The 18,785-nt window shown below is 36.3% G+C and overlaps 1 pseudogene; it reads left to right on the top strand.

Moving 5' to 3' along the window:
- Positions 1-15,657: 15,657 nt before the first annotated feature.
- On the top strand, positions 15,658-16,776 carry LOC125478819 (annotated as a pseudogene).
- The last annotated feature ends 2,009 nt before the right edge of the window (positions 16,777-18,785 follow it).

Genomic DNA, 18,785 nt, shown 5'->3' with positions numbered 1-18,785 from the left:
TGCGTATAATTCTCGCATCAGATTCCTACTACGACGAGGATTCCAATTACGAGAAGGTTTCCAAATTGAAGGAGGTTTCCCACTCACATGAGGATTCCTAGTTGGACGAGGATTCCTAATCACACGAGGATTCCTACTTGAAGTAGGAAAGTTAAGCCAAAGTTCCCTATTTTGGTTGACCTTTCCTAAATCAAGAATGCTCTAAGTTTTAGCAACTAAGATGGCTCCTAAGCACCCTTGGACAACAAACAAAGGTTCTTTGCAACTTTCCCTTCCTTGCCGTGCAAGGAAGGTTGTTTCCCTTTCTTTGTGTAAATTTCCCTATTTTCCATATGTGGTAGGACCTTTCCCTTATTCCAATACCTCTTGCTTTGTGCCTTACCTTTCCCTAAGCTATGTGCCGCACCCTTCCCTTGTGTTTCCTGATTTCAATTTCTTATTTCCTAGTTTAATTCACTTTCCTAGTTCTAAAACTTTCCCTAAAGTCCTAATTTCTAATTTCTTACAAGGAATAGACTTTTCCTTCCTTCTTTTGCACCTATTTCGTACCTTACCTTAAATTCCCTTTCCTTGCTGTGCAAGAGGTTTAATTTCTGACTCCTTGCAAGGCAAGGACATTCCTTACTTGTTTTAAATTTGTGCATTCCCCTTTTCTGAATTTATTTGGACTTTATTCACTTACCTTTTCTATTTAGACTAGGAAATCTGAATCATAACTCAATTAGGTATGTTATTAACTTCCCAAAACACATATATCAGCCCCTGGCCGAACCCTAAAGGGGGATTCACCACCAAAATTTGTCCATTCACTCCCACACGCATCCATCCAAACACCATTCTGCAACCCAGAAACACAACCAGCCATTCCACCTTCTTCCACCATCTTTGCCGAGTCCTCCACCACCTTCCAACCATCAAACACTCATCTACACTACACCTACATCCCTTGTCGTGCCTCTAAACACCCCAAATCCATTCTACATCATCAAAATAACCCAAAAAGCATCATCACCCAATCTACCGCAAGCAAGGAAAAAGAGACAGATTCACTCAATTGTTTAGCCCTTCATTCTGAGTTATTGAACAATTTTAGGTGTATTCTATCTTATATTTCAATGTCTAATTCATGTAATCTTTGTTTTTCTTTGAGTATGATTGGCTAAATTCGTTTTGGCTAAGGGTGTATTCGAAACCATGATTATATATGTGAAATAAGTTGATTACTTCCAGTTATCGTTGCATAAGTCGTAAATACAATTTGCTTAACCGTTTGATTTAGAACTTATTCTTGTATGTTGATTGAGAGTGCACGCTTAATTTGCATACTTGAATCTGATGCTAGGGTATAAGTTTGTTTCACCTAATTGTTATGAATTTATATTTGCAAGTAGTGAAGGTGATGCGTTACGAATGTGACACATAAATTAAACCCTATTTGTGACAATTGTAGTAATGATGTAAGTAGGGATCGTTCTAACCGGGGATTAACTAGGGGTGCTAAACACTTGATTCAAATGAATAAAACTAATCTTTAAACACTTAATTCACTTAACAAAAACTCAAAATAAGTCCACAAGACTCCAAAGACTTAAAAACACAAAATAAGATAGATTAAGATTAAACAAAATATGGGGGGGATTGAGGTTTTGACGAAATTAGACTAAAATGCACAAATTGTAATTAAGGGCAAAATGTAAATATGAACGTGATGAAAATATGGATGAATGCTAGCTAGAAGGTTCTTCTCCACACATGTTACACTTGCATACAAGATGATTTTCGGTTGGTTTTTCGATGAATTATGAAACTCAACACCCCGGGTTAATTAGGTCCGCTTAAATTAACCGTCAAGTTTTCCTTAAGTTAATGAATTGGATGATTGCATGCGACAACCCAAAGCATTCCCCACAAGTTCCCTACATGAATTGCATAATAGAGATACAAGCAAGAATCATTAAGCATCATGAAAACTATAAGTGTTGACGAGGCATTCGTTACTATGAATTGCATGAAACTTATGCCAAGAATTTACTTAACGCGATTGTTAATAAGCAACCTCCACTACTTGTGAATATAAGTTCATAACTATTAGGTGAAACTCACTTATATTCTAGCGTCATATTCATGCATGAAAATTAAGCATGCACTCTCAATAAACATACATAAATAGGTTATCAATTAAACAGTTAAACAAATTGAATCCACAACTCATGAAATTCCAACCAAAGGTAATCAATTCATATTGCAAGCGTAAACATGGTTTCGAATCACCCCCTAGCTATGGGGGGTTTAGTTCCTCATACGTACAAAACAAAGATACGTAAATTTAATCATTGAAATCAAGGAAAAGAAAACACCTAAAAATTCCAACAACTCAAACTTGAATTGTATGAACGTTTAGGCCCTTCTCCTCCTCTTTGTTGCGACACAAGGTCTATGGATAGGTTGTGGAGTGGTATTTGTATGGAGGAATGGATGTGTGATGGTAGGATTGTGTTTTGGAGGGATGGGAAGTGGTGGAAATGGAAGAGAAGATGCAGGAAATGGAAGTGGAAGTGCACGACACAAGATTTCAGGATGTGTTTGTGTTGTGTTGTGTATGAATGGAGGTGTGGAATGAATGACAATTGAATCCTCTTTTGTGGCTGCAATGGATGCTTATTTATAGGTGGATGAATGATTACAAGAGGGAATATGACAACTAGGAGAGAATGTGGCTACCATCATGAAGAGTGAAGCTGGAAATGCAAATGGGAAAGCTGGAAAGGCAAAGGTTATGCACGACAAAGGGTGTTTTGGTGCTTGAAATGCATGTGTTTGCATGTGAATTAAAACTAGAGTGAATGATGATGAATGTATGTGGATTAAAGAGTGAATGGTGGCTGCAATAATGAAATGGAATGGCTGGAAATGCAAGGGGAATGCATGTGGAATGACAGCTAGGTTGCTTGGTGGAAAGCTGGAATTTCAAGGGGGGGTGCACGGCAAGCTTTGTTTTGGGTGATGGGTGCATGTGTTGGCTGATTTATTTGTTGGGAATGCATGTGAAAAACAGCTAGGGTGAATGATTGAGGTGGGAATGGAAGAATGTGGCTGCAATGATGAATACATGTGGCTGAAATGAAAGGGAAATGCAATTGCAACACACGGCAAGGGATGTGTTGGTGTGTGTATGGGAATTTCTGGTTCTAAGGCTTTGTTTGATTGGGCTAGGCCCTTTGTTTTATGTCCTAAAGTGCATACAAGGCTTCAATTTCGTCCAACACTTTGGCTCCAACCATAAGCTATCCATTCTAAGCCCAATTTTGCTCCAAAATGCTCCAAATTGCACCTTTTTGCTTCCTTAGCCATATGAACCTAGAAACACACGAAAATGGCATAAAGGACTAAAATAACTAAAGAAACACAACGTAAATGCATGAGAACAAGCCAATTAAGTCGCATAAATATGCTCCTATCAAATTCCCCCACACTTAGCTTTTGCTAGTCCTCGAGCAAAACAAACAAACTAAACAAAACGAAACGAAACAAAACAAACAAAAGACAATCTAAACCTTCCAACGTTGCCTCCGGGATTTCCAATGCACATGACATGTTAAAATTCGTTATCTCCACAGATTTTAGTCATCTTCACACTTAAGTACATTCTTACTCATAGTCACCACATACTAGTTCACAATTAGGCATTTAAAACCATGTTTTGAATGTAGTAACATGCTTTTAGAGAATTTTCTCAATTCCTTACAAGATATGCACTCAATTTTCACTCAGATTTTCTAACTACACACCCTAATCTAGTCATATGTGAGAAGATTGATGTAAACATGAAAACGAACACTCACATATATGTATCACAAAGAAAGCAATTTCTGGAGTTAATAAGCATGTTTAGATATGATCTCATGAATGGAATGCTACTACTTAGACGCGAGAACCAGTGACACCATATGCTCATACCAAGTTCAAACTCCACAAATTGAAACACATAACACTCAAGATTGAAGTCACGGGTTGTAATGGGGCTTGGGGGCGTGTGGATAACAAAGAAGGGATATGGAAAACAAAGGTTCTTAAAGAAATAGTGAGCAAAGCACTTGAATCAACTTAGAATTCACTTTTGAATGAAAACTCAACTTTTGAACAAAAAGGGAGAATTTAGACAATTTAGGGCCAGAATTGGTGTTTTGGACCCTTTCTTCAATCACTCATTCTTTCATTTTTTCCAGCTCTTTTTTCTTTCTTTCTTTCTTTTCTTTTCTGTTTTTTTTCTTTTCTTTTGAAACTCAAAACATACATAAACACTTAAGAACAAGCATTCCTTCCCCCACACTCATTTTCTTGCATAATGTAACTCAAAAGGAGCTCATTTAAGTCATGCTCACTATCTGTTAAGAACAAGGGTGTGGACTGTCCTAAACTAGGCTAGGTGAGGATAATGTGGGTTAACAAGGAATAAAGGCTTAACAAGGCTCAACGGGGTTAACTTAAACAAATAATGAAGTAGGATACACGGTAATTTGGCTTTGGTGGTGGTCACTACACAACTTCTTCTTGAATATGAGTTATGCAAATCAATAACATGCTTTGAATGAAATGGGCATGAGTTCTAGCATTTGGAACTATATGATGAAACGCCTGAAGGAAAATTTGTGAAAAACATGTTCATTTAAGCAACATCAATAGCATGCAATTAACAATTAAAGGCGGAATCATGCTTGTATGCACTTAAAACAAAACATTTACCCATGAAATTCAAAGCCTAGTAGATAGGTGAATCAAGACTCAACTCAAAACAAAGTGAGTTGAGAAATCAATACCTTTGTAGATTCCTCTTTGCATAAGCAAAGGCTAATCACCCAAAGAGAGGGCCTTCATTCCTTGCATCTTGGATCCATGGATTTGGATGGATGAAAAGGTTTCTCCAAGTTCCCAAAATTGAGAACCTCTAAGTCTCCACACCAAGGTATATTGAAGAAGAAATGAGTGACCTAGAGGAAGTAAGATTGCTAGATTTTCCCCTCTAGATTGGCCAAAATTTTAGAGAGAAAGGAGAGCTTGTGTTCTCATCCTTTCCCCCAAAAATAACCCTTAGTAAATTTTAGGCTATAAAGTCCTTTATATAGTCCCTTCAAATAAGTGACCTAATGGACCAAAAGCCCTATTCTTTTACACATGGCTAGCCTATAGGTTTATTGGGCTTTCAAGCCCTTTGTTTTATTCAAGTTGTCATACAACTTGAGTTAATGGGCTTGACATTCAAATCCCATTGGGCCTTGCGGCCCAAAACTAACCCGAGGTCTTTAACGAACTTATTCGTTTGATTAATTAACATATTAATTAATCCTAGCCTTAGATAAATAATTAAACCATTTAATTATTCTTACTCATCTCCGTTGAATCTTCAAACTCTACCTTACACGGTGTACGATCCATTAGGTTCCTTTTAGCGAGGCAGTGGGCGATTCAAACTCTTTCAAATCGATTGTGAATTGAAACTTACTTTCAATTCTCCCGTTAGTGATAATACACTTTTAGGGCTTCCACAAACCATGAGTGACACCTAGCAGCATATCATGGTTACCCAAGCTAATCAGAAGAGGTGGAGAACCTATTCAGTTTAGGATTACAAATGCAATACGGTCTTTCTCTAATACAATACTCTTGACCACATTGTTTGGTTTGATAGTTTATTCATGTCTACTATCCAATGTGAATCTTGTGCTTATATGATTACCTTGAATGTGATCTGGAACGCATTCCAACATTTCATTCATACTCTGGCCAGAGATTCCAAATCATATCATAGAGTATTCTCCCTCAAACAGTTTGAAGGTTAGAGATCCCTTGTTGCGCATTCACTTGCCTCCATGGCTAAGTGGCTTAACCCCGACGATGCCGTGGACACCCTGATAGAGTGACTTTGACATAATCAAAGATTAAGGACCTAACCACAAGACAACTGTGATGCCTCAGGTCAAAAGACTAATTTGCATTATCCCAACCATGAGTTCTCATGTGACATGAATATGAGAACTCTTCGTTGATCGTGTTCAGTGAACTCATTCTCTATTGAGCACCTACGTACTTGTCTTGATGTCACACACACCAATGACTCGAGACTAGTCACTCTCCCTGAGAGAAGACATAGCACGTACTGATCTTAACGGACTGTTAATGCCCAATTGACAATCCTATGATCAGGAACGTTTAGAATGTGTCAACGAAAGAATGGTCTCATGAATCTAACTTCTTTAGATCGCATTCTTCCAATCACATATTCCTTGGACTTATCGTTTAAGCATATAACATTTATATTAGACGGCTCAAACAATAATCTTTGCCCTTTACATTTAAACTACATTAGTTTGAAATGAACTACATTAGTTTGAAATGTCCGTAAAGTATCATCATATGATTGGTTTTAGGGCACATTTCCAACAATCTCCCACTTGCACTAGAGCCAATCAGCTTAGTCATCATTGATGATACCTCTTCTGTAATTCATTTCATAAATGGCTGAGTAGTAGGCCTAGACAATGGATATCTATATGTTATCCATAGAAGCAACCTTGAGAATAGCGACGTCACCATTATACATGATTCTCAATCATGTGGTTCAGTCTCTCATTTGAGTTCGGACCTTGATGAGACCTTGATTCCCTGGCTTGAGCTATCGCCCCATTAGTGTCATACACTTTCTGGTTGGAACCGAATGAAGAGTTCATGAATGAACTTTCCCATCCAAACAACAATGTTGTAAGCTTCTATATGGCAATATATTTTGCATACATGATGGAACACATTAAAGTCATTTACTTTTAATGTTTCCACCCAAATATCTCTTTAGTCATAATAAAGAGATATCTCATTATCACTTTATTCATAATGAAGAGATATTCTATGATGGATTAGATTCATAATCTAATACATTTACGCTTCCATTACGTTACTCTAATTCTTCCTCATTCTTGAGGAATCCATCCTTAATATTTCTTAAATACCTAAGGATTCACTTGACAGTTGCCATGGTTCTGATCCTGGGCTTGCACTGATATCATCTTGTACCGTTCTAGGTACGACTTATATCAATGTTTTCATACAATATGAAATACATAAATCACCTTTCTGCGTATGCATAAAGGATTCTATTTACGCATTATTTCTTTGGGAGTCAAAGGGTACATTCCCTTTGAGAAGAACAACTTCCTAGTCTCACTAGAATTGTCATTCTAATTGAAGTTTATCATCATATGAGAAACTTCCTAGCATCTCATTGTCTATTTTAGGGATTGATATAATCCAATTATATCTTTGAAATCTATCATTATAGATTTCCATCCCATGTATATAGACTATGTCTCCCATATACATTCTATCATTATAGAATGTTTAAAGTCATAACTTTAACGATGAAGAATTCCTTTCATTTTCAAAATTAATATATATCATGTATATATATTCAAATTTAGGAATATGATCAACTCCCACTAATCTTTTGTAAACCTAGTAAACAAAAGATTCATTTACATCTTTATGAGAAATCAAACAATTGATCTTTTCTCATAAGACGCTTATAGCTCCCACTAGCTTGCTAAGATCCATGATGGATGGATCTTCTTACAACTAACATGTCTTAGAAGTATATATCATATATATATGGGTAATTGATAATGTCCAACGAACTAAATCTTATTCATGTTCATTCTTCTCCTAATGGAGAAATTCATTATCTTACGATGCTACTTTCCTTGATATTTTTCAAGGAAATTAATCTAAAGTGTTACTTTTTCCTTGGATCAAATCTAAGGAGGTAAATACTTTAGACGTCTTACTCATCTACTTACATTTCTTGAATTCTTTGAAACCTTTTGCAAAGTATTCGGACTTGTGTTTATTCAAAATAAACTATAGTCCAACCGAGAGTGATCTTCGGTGAATGTCATACAACATGAGTAGTATTATGTTGTGGACAAGTGCCACTAACATCTAAGTGAATCAACCTCAACAACTTTGTGATTCTTTCTTCTTTCCAAAAGAATAAAGATTCGAACATTTCGCCTCTATACAATTTTAACAAGAAGGTATTGGATCCGGATCTAACGATCCAAAGCATCCATCTATGACCAACTCGTAACTTATGTTTTAGAGGTATCACAACTCAGTTGGGATTAGTCACTACCTTGCAACCTTTTGGGTTTTAAGCATCATCGTATTCTAAACAGTTAAACTACCACATCATCTCTACTATAGAGACAACCAATTAAATTACAATAATCTAATTTTTTTTTTTTTTGATTAATAAAGAACAATGTTTTGTCAAACAAAACATTTATCCATCTCTACTATAGTGACGGATTTAAGTTCCTTAAAATTAGAATGTAAAGACAATCTTTAGTATTTTCCAATTTCTTTGGTAGTTCATATGAGGAAGTAAGTACAATCCGCTTTCGCAGAGATCTATATTCGATTCACGTTTGGAATGTGAAGTACTTTCTCTTCTCTCATTTAATCTTCTACTTCTTATTAGCACACTTTTACAACAATTGTAAAACATAGTTACTAATACAGAATCATGCATTCAAGTAGAAGAACCAACTGTTGTGAACTATTTCAAGAACATATTACAACACCTTCGAAAGGTGTGTTCTTGACACTTGCAAGACATTTCTTGCAAATACCCCTTCCAATGTCCATCCTTTCATAAAGAAAGTTTGTTCCCTTGGAGTTATTTTGCCTTCTTCATTTGACTTCCCTTTTGACTACAATAGTCATGGTCCCTAAACTCCCACTATCTCTCTTGAAACTTATTTCAAATGTGTTATACACATCAAACGATTTGGAGAGCGTGCATTTATTGTTCACTATATAGTTTACAATAAACTTAGTGAACCATTAGGATAGGGACACAAAGGTGAAGTCCTTGCCTAGTTTTCGTCTCGTTAAGTGGTTTAACACTTCAACACTCAATGATTCAAAATCATCATAAGTCCATATAAATGGACTATTTTTGTCAACCAACCATTATGTTCTAAACATAACAACAAACTCTCAAGAGTTGTTCAAGGCAACTCTCATTTCTTCATACAACTATTTGTAAGTGAAGAATCATGGCACATAAAGTGTCCATGCCCTTGTGCTTACTTCTCAAGTTCCTTGTTCGTGTAACAAAGAGACAAGCACTAGAGTTTGCATTGTCCTCTTCATGGTAGACTTATCTAACATGTTCTTCTATTGATACATTATCAATAGGAAGATTGTGAGGATGAGACTACTTAGGTACTTTTACAATCCATTCAAGACAATCTATGGGATTGTGGTACCAAGTTCGGAAACTAAAGCGTTCGGTTTTTCTTTGTCAAGTTTTGGATAGCGTTTGCAAATATATTGGTAAACAAATACATAACGAATATAAATTGATTGATTTTAAGCTATTTGATTCGGGTCTTTAAATCACTTAGCACCACCCACTATTTTTGGCAAATTCCATATCCCTCATCGGAATTCGAGAGTTTTGGAGGAAACTCTTAGTAGGGTATGGGAGGCTCACTATTACCAAGCCCACCTCACGATGATACGATATTGGCTAGCATTAATAATAATGAGAGAGTACGCTTACTCATTTGCATCTCATGCAAGTACCCATCTTATTTGGCCTCTAGAGAATGTTGCCTCACAATGATATGATATCGGCGCCATTGCACTTAGTTAAGTTATTCCCACCATGCTTAGTTCATGAAGGGGTTCAAGAATAGCCTCACAATGATATGATATTGGCCATCCTCGTTGCCTACACTCACCTCATCATATGCGTATAGACTCCTCCTGAGTGTAAGCATGCACTTTGTACTCCCCCATGATAGGGTGAAGCCGGTGTACAAGTCACAAACGATTGGAGCCTACCACGGTGGAAGGCCACGAAGAGATATTCAAAGCATCTCTCGCTTATCAACTTAATATTGATTTGTTGAGGGTTTTAGGTCTCATCACATATAAACATACATTTTAATCCAATTAAAACATTTTGGTCCTATTACAACTATTGGTCCATTTGATTGATTTAGTTGTATATAATACTCCCACTAAGCTTTTAAAACAGTTTTTAAAGCAAGAGTATATGATACTACTAACATAAGGTTTGCATTCATTGATGGACTATATAGTTGCCTTAGGGCCTTAGGATGACTATGAACCTTTGATTCGATTCAAACACGAGCCTAGTGTTGAATCTCGATCTAGGGATGGTGATTGATTTTAGTTACGCGTTTAATCACATTAAGGCGTGTTGTCTTATTGGGCGTTGGACCCAACTACTCCATTTTCATGCATATCGAATAAAACAAGAAAGGAGTACTTCAAAGTAAATAAGAGCTTATGCTCTTTTACAACAATTGATCAAATCAAATTACTTTAAAGTAAAGAAGAGCTTATGCTCTTTTACAACAATTGATCATATCAAATTACAACCAAAATTTAATCTACACATTCCCATGGTTCAAACAAATTTGAAACGGCCTTTCACATAGCTCAATTATCGTAGGCTAAGGTTCATAATCACCCTTTCTTTAATTAATTAACGCTTTAACTAATTAAACTTGAATGCAACATTTTCATTTGGTTTTTGTATCCATAGAATTGATTTAAATGGAGCTAAATGAAATGAAAATCCAATTCTCATTTAAAGAAACAAAACAATTTTGTTCTCTACCTAATTTGGGCCAAAATGCTATGACCTCAACTTGTTTGGGCCATAGTGCAATTAACCTCAACTTTTGGGCTATTTTGCAAAAACTTAAACTTTTGGGGTCACTTTGTAAAAACACAAAAGTCCACTACTTCATGTAATTACAACTAGAACCCAAAATTTTCCACAAAAAATAAAACTTCATTAAAGGAGCAAAACAATTTGTCCTTTTAGTGATTTTGGACCTTTACGTAAAAACGTAAACTTTTGGGTCAAAATGCAAATACACAAAAGTATCAAAACTTTATATAATTGCATGAAAGCCCCACAAGGACCCTAATTGATTAGGGTGGCTGATTTTGAAGCAAAGTAATAAAAAAAAATTTCAAAGTTTTTGTAAGTGGAGTGTGTGTAATGGAATAAATCATTACACACCAACCCACTAAAATTTCTTTAATTTTTCAAAATAAATATCTAATATATTTAAATATAAGAAATATTTCAAAACAAAAACTTTATGAAATAAATCAAAACTTTGAATCAAAACACCAAACCTTTTGTTCTTGGCAAGAACATATCAAGAACAATGAAGAACATTCATGAAAACCCATAAGAGCTCCATGAACATTCTTCACCCAAAAACATACCAAAACCACTCAAACTTAAGGGAAATAACATACAACCATACTAGGGTACATAGGGGTTCCAAAAGTCACTTTAAAACAATTTTAACAAGTCAAACAAGAACCCAAAATTCCACCCTTTGGATTTGGCCGAATTTCCCAAAAAACATGGCACCAAATTTTAGCTCCAAAATTCATGCTCATATGAACTACATCTACAACATTTGAGATGGCAAATTTTCTAACAAAATTTACATTCAAAGAAGCAAGAATAAAGCTTGTAACAATTACAACATTCAAATCATAAACTATGAACTACAAAACACAAAAGGATTCACCAACTACTAGACTTAGGCTCTTGATACCACTTGAAGGAAAATTTGTGAAAAACATGTTCATTTAAGCAACATCAATAGCATGCAATTAACAATTAAAGGCGGAATCATGCTTGTATGCACTTAAAACAAAACATTTACCCATGAAATTCAAAGCCTAGTAGATAGGTGAATCAAGACTCAACTCAAAACAAAGTGAGTTGAGAAATCAATACCTTTGTAGATTCCTCTTTGCATAAGCAAAGGCTAATCACCCAAAGAGAGGGCCTTCATTCCTTGCATCTTGGATCCATGGATTTGGATGGATGAAAAGGTTTCTCCAAGTTCCCAAAATTGAGAACCTCTAAGTCTCCACACCAAGGTATATTGAAGAAGAAATGAGTGACCTAGAGGAAGTAAGATTGCTAGATTTTCCCCTCTAGATTGGCCAAAATTTTAGAGAGAAAGGAGAGCTTGTGTTCTCATCCTTTCCCCCAAAAATAACCCTTAGTAAATTTTAGGCTATAAAGTCCTTTATATAGTCCCTTCAAATAAGTGACCTAATGGACCAAAAGCCCTATTCTTTTACACATGGCTAGCCTATAGGTTTATTGGGCTTTCAAGCCCTTTGTTTTATTCAAGTTGTCATACAACTTGAGTTAATGGGCTTGACATTCAAATCCCATTGGGCCTTGCGGCCCAAAACTAACCCGAGGTCTTTAACGAACTTATTCGTTTGATTAATTAACATATTAATTAATCCTAGCCTTAGATAAATAATTAAACCATTTAATTATTCTTACTCATCTCCGTTGAATCTTCAAACTCTACCTTACACGGTGTACGATCCATTAGGTTCCTTTTAGCGAGGCAGTGGGCGATTCAAACTCTTTCAAATCGATTGTGAATTGAAACTTACTTTCAATTCTCCCGTTAGTGATAATACACTTTTAGGGCTTCCACAAACCATGAGTGACACCTAGCAGCATATCATGGTTACCCAAGCTAATCAGAAGAGGTGGAGAACCTATTCAGTTTAGGATTACAAATGCAATACGGTCTTTCTCTAATACAATACTCTTGACCACATTGTTTGGTTTGATAGTTTATTCATGTCTACTATCCAATGTGAATCTTGTGCTTATATGATTACCTTGAATGTGATCTGGAACGCATTCCAACATTTCATTCATACTCTGGCCAGAGATTCCAAATCATATCATAGAGTATTCTCCCTCAAACAGTTTGAAGGTTAGAGATCCCTTGTTGCGCATTCACTTGCCTCCATGGCTAAGTGGCTTAACCCCGACGATGCCGTGGACACCCTGATAGAGTGACTTTGACATAATCAAAGATTAAGGACCTAACCACAAGACAACTGTGATGCCTCAGGTCAAAAGACTAATTTGCATTATCCCAACCATGAGTTCTCATGTGACATGAATATGAGAACTCTTCGTTGATCGTGTTCAGTGAACTCATTCTCTATTGAGCACCTACGTACTTGTCTTGATGTCACACACACCAATGACTCGAGACTAGTCACTCTCCCTGAGAGAAGACATAGCACGTACTGATCTTAACGGACTGTTAATGCCCAATTGACAATCCTATGATCAGGAACGTTTAGAATGTGTCAACGAAAGAATGGTCTCATGAATCTAACTTCTTTAGATCGCATTCTTCCAATCACATATTCCTTGGACTTATCGTTTAAGCATATAACATTTATATTAGACGGCTCAAACAATAATCTTTGCCCTTTACATTTAAACTACATTAGTTTGAAATGAACTACATTAGTTTGAAATGTCCGTAAAGTATCATCATATGATTGGTTTTAGGGCACATTTCCAACAACGCCTTCTAAGTAGTAACCAAGCAAAGAATAATGAGATCATGCAACGACTTTAGAAACAATAATGCACAGATTTTAACTCTCCAAATAACGTTTAGGCTCAAGTTTCACAAGGTTGTAGCATTTGTTTGAGTTCCTTCCTTCAAGCATGTTACAAAAACTAATTTTTCTTTTATGATTGCATGTGAAGTCATACATTATAACCATAACCAAGCATATACCAAGAGTAAATCAAACTTTTCTCCATGTTTATAACTCTTTTTAACAGTCATGCAATTACAAACCAAATCCTGAGGCAAGTGTTGGAAGGTACCCTAAGACACAAACACACAAAAACGACTCTTTTTGGTATTTTTCAAACTTTTTTTTTCGAATTTTTCTAGGGTTTTCTGTTATATAACACTAAAACACATCAAAACACACTAAAAACACTTTAAAACAGTGAGAAACAACATGTGAAGTGATAGGTGATAAAATCCAACGAATTTGCATCAACATACTTAGTTACCCCCCCACACTTCAATCAAACATTGTCCTCAATGTTTTAAGCCTAAATTCACACCAAACAAAAGTAAACACATAAACAGCAACTAAACATGGCAGAATATATCTAACAAAGAGAAGAGTTTAGGGATGCAAATCTGGTTATGGAGTGTAAATTCCATCTTCTCCTTGGTGATTGCATTGAGGCTTGATCGTGAGTTTTTCCACAGGCTAATCTTGAACTGGGCTGGAGGATGCTGACACATGGCAGGCAAGCACGAGGTGGAGGTGATGACCTGTTTCTTTGTTCAATCTTTCCAATTCGTATTGAAGAGGGTTAGAGGATAACTCAGCATATGCAGTTGTTGCGTTTGCTGACTATCCACAAGATTGATGTTTCCTCGTCACTCATCTTAGCTGTTCTCCAAGCAGATATGGTCCCTTCTCTGGAAGTGTATCAACCTTTGAAGATGACTACTCGAGAGCAACGCTAGGTAAGCAACCAGGGAATAGATTCCAGGTAGTCGGTTCCAGATCGGAAGACTGACTCCAAGTGCCGGCTGATTGCTCACTTTACTTTGCCATGCGAGTAATAACAAGGTCAAAGGAAAGGACAGGGAAATATCATGATATGAGATACCTTTGCTTTCGCCCTTGATGATATGAGATACTTTTGCTTTTGCAGAAGCAGCGAATGAATCAGCATATATATTTGTTGTGCTTGTCTCCACATACTTCGATCCACCGTTTCCTCTTGCCTCATCTGTACTCCAGGCATCTGGTATCTTCTTTGGGGGATACATCAATGGTTGAATATGTGTTCTCAAGAGAAGAAGAAAACTGAGCATGTTTAGAGGTTTGGTTGCGGCTACATTCTCGGCCGAGAAGGAAAGTCATGTGTTTTTGGGTGTATGCCTTGCCATGAATGTTGATGTATATAGGAATTGTAATGGCAAGTAGCAGTGCGGATGCGGCAATGACCTCCACGCGTCTTCAACTTTGTCAGAGATCTTTTGACAAAGTTGCACGCGTTTTCTGAAAAGCCGGGATTTCGGCTTTGTCACCCACGCTTGTCGGCAAAAGTGTGTAGGCGTTTGGATTCCTAAAGTCCCTGTAAAAGCTCCCACCACCTTGAAATTGATTGGGTACCTGCACCAAACAAGGTAACAACCTATTAGTTGAAATGGGAATCGGAATTGGGCAACAGATTGGCTTTGTTTTATCTTTGCTTGAACAAGGTCCCACACGCATGACAGTGTGAATTTTTCTTTCTTTGTTAATTACAATTATGTAATGTCACATGCTCGCCCATATACAGATATCATTTGAATTTTCCCTTCTTAATTAATTTAATGTAGAAGTAAAAAGTAAAATTTGAATGGTTATTTTTGTATCAATAAAAACTTAAAAATAGTACAATTTGAATGTCTGATCCTCCATAAAACTTGAAACTGACTGGATCACCCTTGTGTTCTTTGATAGCTATATATATTGTGGTTGTGGAAGTCAAAGTTTATCTAATACTATTGGATTTTGGCATCTTATATGGATTTTGGCATCTTATATGTTTACCAATTAAACCTCGATCTACTCATCCTTAGGAATTTGGAGTTTGATTTAATTTGTCTCTGAAACTGGTGGTGTTCTTTCTTGTGTATGTATACAAGTGAAGAATTCCTGTGAAACTAAACTGCAAAAATGTTCCAGGTGCGTCAAAGTCAAAACTCCTAAAGATAGGGTGGTCATCTTGTCCAGGTTGCCGCCCAGGTCTCTAATGCAATTTAAATGCATACAAAAGTCTTGATGCATGCACTCTCGTCAATAGTCCAAGTTTTGTGGCCAAACACCTCAGCAATTTTGTTGACAACAAACTCTCATCCTCCTCTTGTATCATTCTGAATCGTTCTCATTTGCTCGTTTTCCCCGGACAATAGTTATAAACATGAAATTTTGTGGTCCATGATTGATTTTTCCATTGATAGTGATGAGCACAACCTTTATTATGATGTTGAGGACCTAAATAAACCATTTCCAATGGTTGACCATCATCCTATACAGATTTACGGTTATTGCAATGGGATTATTTGTGTAAAAATAGGGAACAATGTTGTTCTATGCAATCCTACAATTGGGGAATTCAGGAAACTCGCGGATTCTTGCCTTTTTCTGCCTTCTCCCGAGGGAAAATTCCAATTGGACACGAGCTTTGGAGGATTGGGATTTGGGTATGATTGCAAAGCTAAAGAATACAAGGTTGTGCAAATTATAGAAAATAGTGAGTATTCAGATGATGAGCAAACATATTATCATCGTATTGTTCTTCCTTACACGGCTGGGGTATACACCATGGCTGCTAACTCTTGGAAAGAGATCAAGATTGATATATCAAGTAAAACCGACTCCTGCTCTTGTCCAGTGTACTTGAAGGGATTTTGTTATTGGCTATTTCATAGAATATAATTGCCTTCTATAGGAGGGAATTCGGTTTTAAGTTTCTTTTTATGTATAATGAATCCTACACTTCTTATTGCACTCAATACGATCCAAGTGAGGATTCTAAATTATTTGAAATATGGGTAATGGACGACTATGATAGAGTTAAGAGTTCATGGACAAAACTCCTAACCGTTGGACCCTTTAAAGACATTGAGTGTCCATTGACACTTTGGAAATGTGATGAGCTTCTTATGCTTGCCTCCAGTGACCTCTTATAATTCTAGTATCAAAAATCTCAAGTATCTTCATACTCCTATTATCAATGAGGTTATAGATTTCAACACTCTTATTTATGTGGAAAGTGTTGTTCCAGTAAAGTGAGTTGAGGGCAAAATTCCATTTTCTCCAATTTAATTTGTATGCCTGAAGGTAGCATCTTTTAATTTAATTTGCTTTGTGGTCTTTGTACTATGTTTGCTTATCATAGGCTGACTTTAGTTTTTGTGATTTCCACATTTTCGTAATGTTATTCTATTTGACAGTGTTTGATAACTACTATTTTAGATTTAATTAGTAAAAACAATTCCATGTTTTCCTTTTATTTTCTTCAAAATTCCTTCTTAAAAACCTAGTAAGTTTTTACTCATTTAACATAATCAAGTTAAAGCTTCTAACCTAGGCATAATTACTCTCCTATGGTCTTCATTTTGAGGACATGTGAGGCCATTCTTTCATATCAGCCTTTCAATTAATTTTACGGTAGATTAAGCTGGCAACTTAAATAACTCATGTTACGCCGAAAGACAATAATTCTGAAAAGTGATTAACTTGAATAAAAATTTCTCGCATGAAACATTCCGTCTTCTTCCCATATTGTATCTTTGCTCCAAAACTATTTCCTCTCTCCATCTCTCTCTCGATCGTTCACTCCCCTTCTCTCCTCCTGAGTTATTTTTCCTTTTTGCATATGAAAATGGCAATGAGTCCTGTTTTGCCATTATTGGAAAATTTCATATGAAAAAAGGGTTCACATGTTTAAGAAAGGGAACCCAATTTTTGAAATCACACAATCTCAATTTTTTGTGCTTTGTAACTAACTGGGTTTGAATATTATTGATAAAAGATTAGATGAAAGTGGAGGTGAACTGGCTGGGCTTAGATATTTGATGAAGGGACTAGGTTTTGCAAATGCAAGGGATTCGACATGACGTCTTTCCTAGAAGGCTCTATCTCCAGGTCAAAGAGGAGAATCTACATCAAATTGGGAAATAACTCTGTACTCTCCAATGCAGCTTGATATTTCTACACCTATTGCCCTTTTTGGGTGCAATCCAGGGTGTGGGGTCATTTGTGGAGCGAAAAAGAATCAAAAAAATAATCCTAGAGACAACACGTAAACTTTTCTCGAAGAAGACAAGATTTCCTTCTTTAAATGGGTAAGGCACACACATATTCCCACACGCAGCTTAGCATCCTTGGTTCAAGCAGCTGACTACGGATGAGACAACCTTTGCCAATGGGAAGTCATCATGTGTAGGGCAAAACCTTACACCTAGGCTAACCACCTCCTTATAAATACTCTCATCTCCTCCAAATTTTGGTAAGCCTTACACTGCGCATAAACTTTTGCTATGCATACAAACCTTAAACATTGACTCTTTTCATGGTCACTGACTTAGGCATTAGAGATCCATTGGTCTAACCCCCTCCCCCACCTCGTGGGCCCATGTGGCTTTATCTTTGATCAGAGGTTGGTAAGTCAATTTCATATTTTATACATTTTACCCAATTCTTAGTATATGTTGATTATTATTTTGATAGAATTTTGATATTTTGGATTAGATTTTCAATGTAGGACATCTGACTTTCTCTTGAGCAAAAAGTACTCAAACGAATTTTGGAGTGATTCTAATTGGAAGATGTTCGTGAGTCTTTCAACTTGTTCTCGTAAAAGTTTCAGATTTTTCTACTAAATGGATTATTTATGTCGATGAAACAATGGAGCAGTGCGCAATGTAGGAAAACTTATGTTTTGGGCTTAATTGCACTTTTTGGAGTCCAAGATGGCCTTTTGTGGGCTTGGATCCTTCTAAAAAGTGTTCAAGACATTTTCAACCAAAAAACAAGCTATTTTGGGCCTGTTTTGGAGGTGGCCAAGGTCTAAAGCGTCGCTAATTAGTTATATGACAAATTATCCCTTATTGTTTAGCAATTTGTTTCCTAGTTTATTTTATTTTAGTTTGTTTCCTAGTTTTATTCAAAGACATTTCCTAGGAAGGATTTAAATTGTAGTACTATAAATAAAAATGTTCGGCCCTAGGTTTTTTCTACGAACTTTTGAGAGGATTGCCGAAGGCTTTGGTGGATTTTATACTTTATTCTACAAGATG

The sequence above is a fragment of a genome, unplaced genomic scaffold (genome assembly GCF_019419815.1).
Source record: "Pyrus x bretschneideri cultivar Hongxiangsu unplaced genomic scaffold, Pyrus_bretschneideri_v1 Contig268, whole genome shotgun sequence".
Taxonomy (NCBI): Eukaryota; Viridiplantae; Streptophyta; class Magnoliopsida; order Rosales; family Rosaceae; genus Pyrus; species Pyrus x bretschneideri.
Note: the sequence above shows the minus strand (reverse complement) of the source record. Positions and strands in the feature narration are given on the sequence as shown.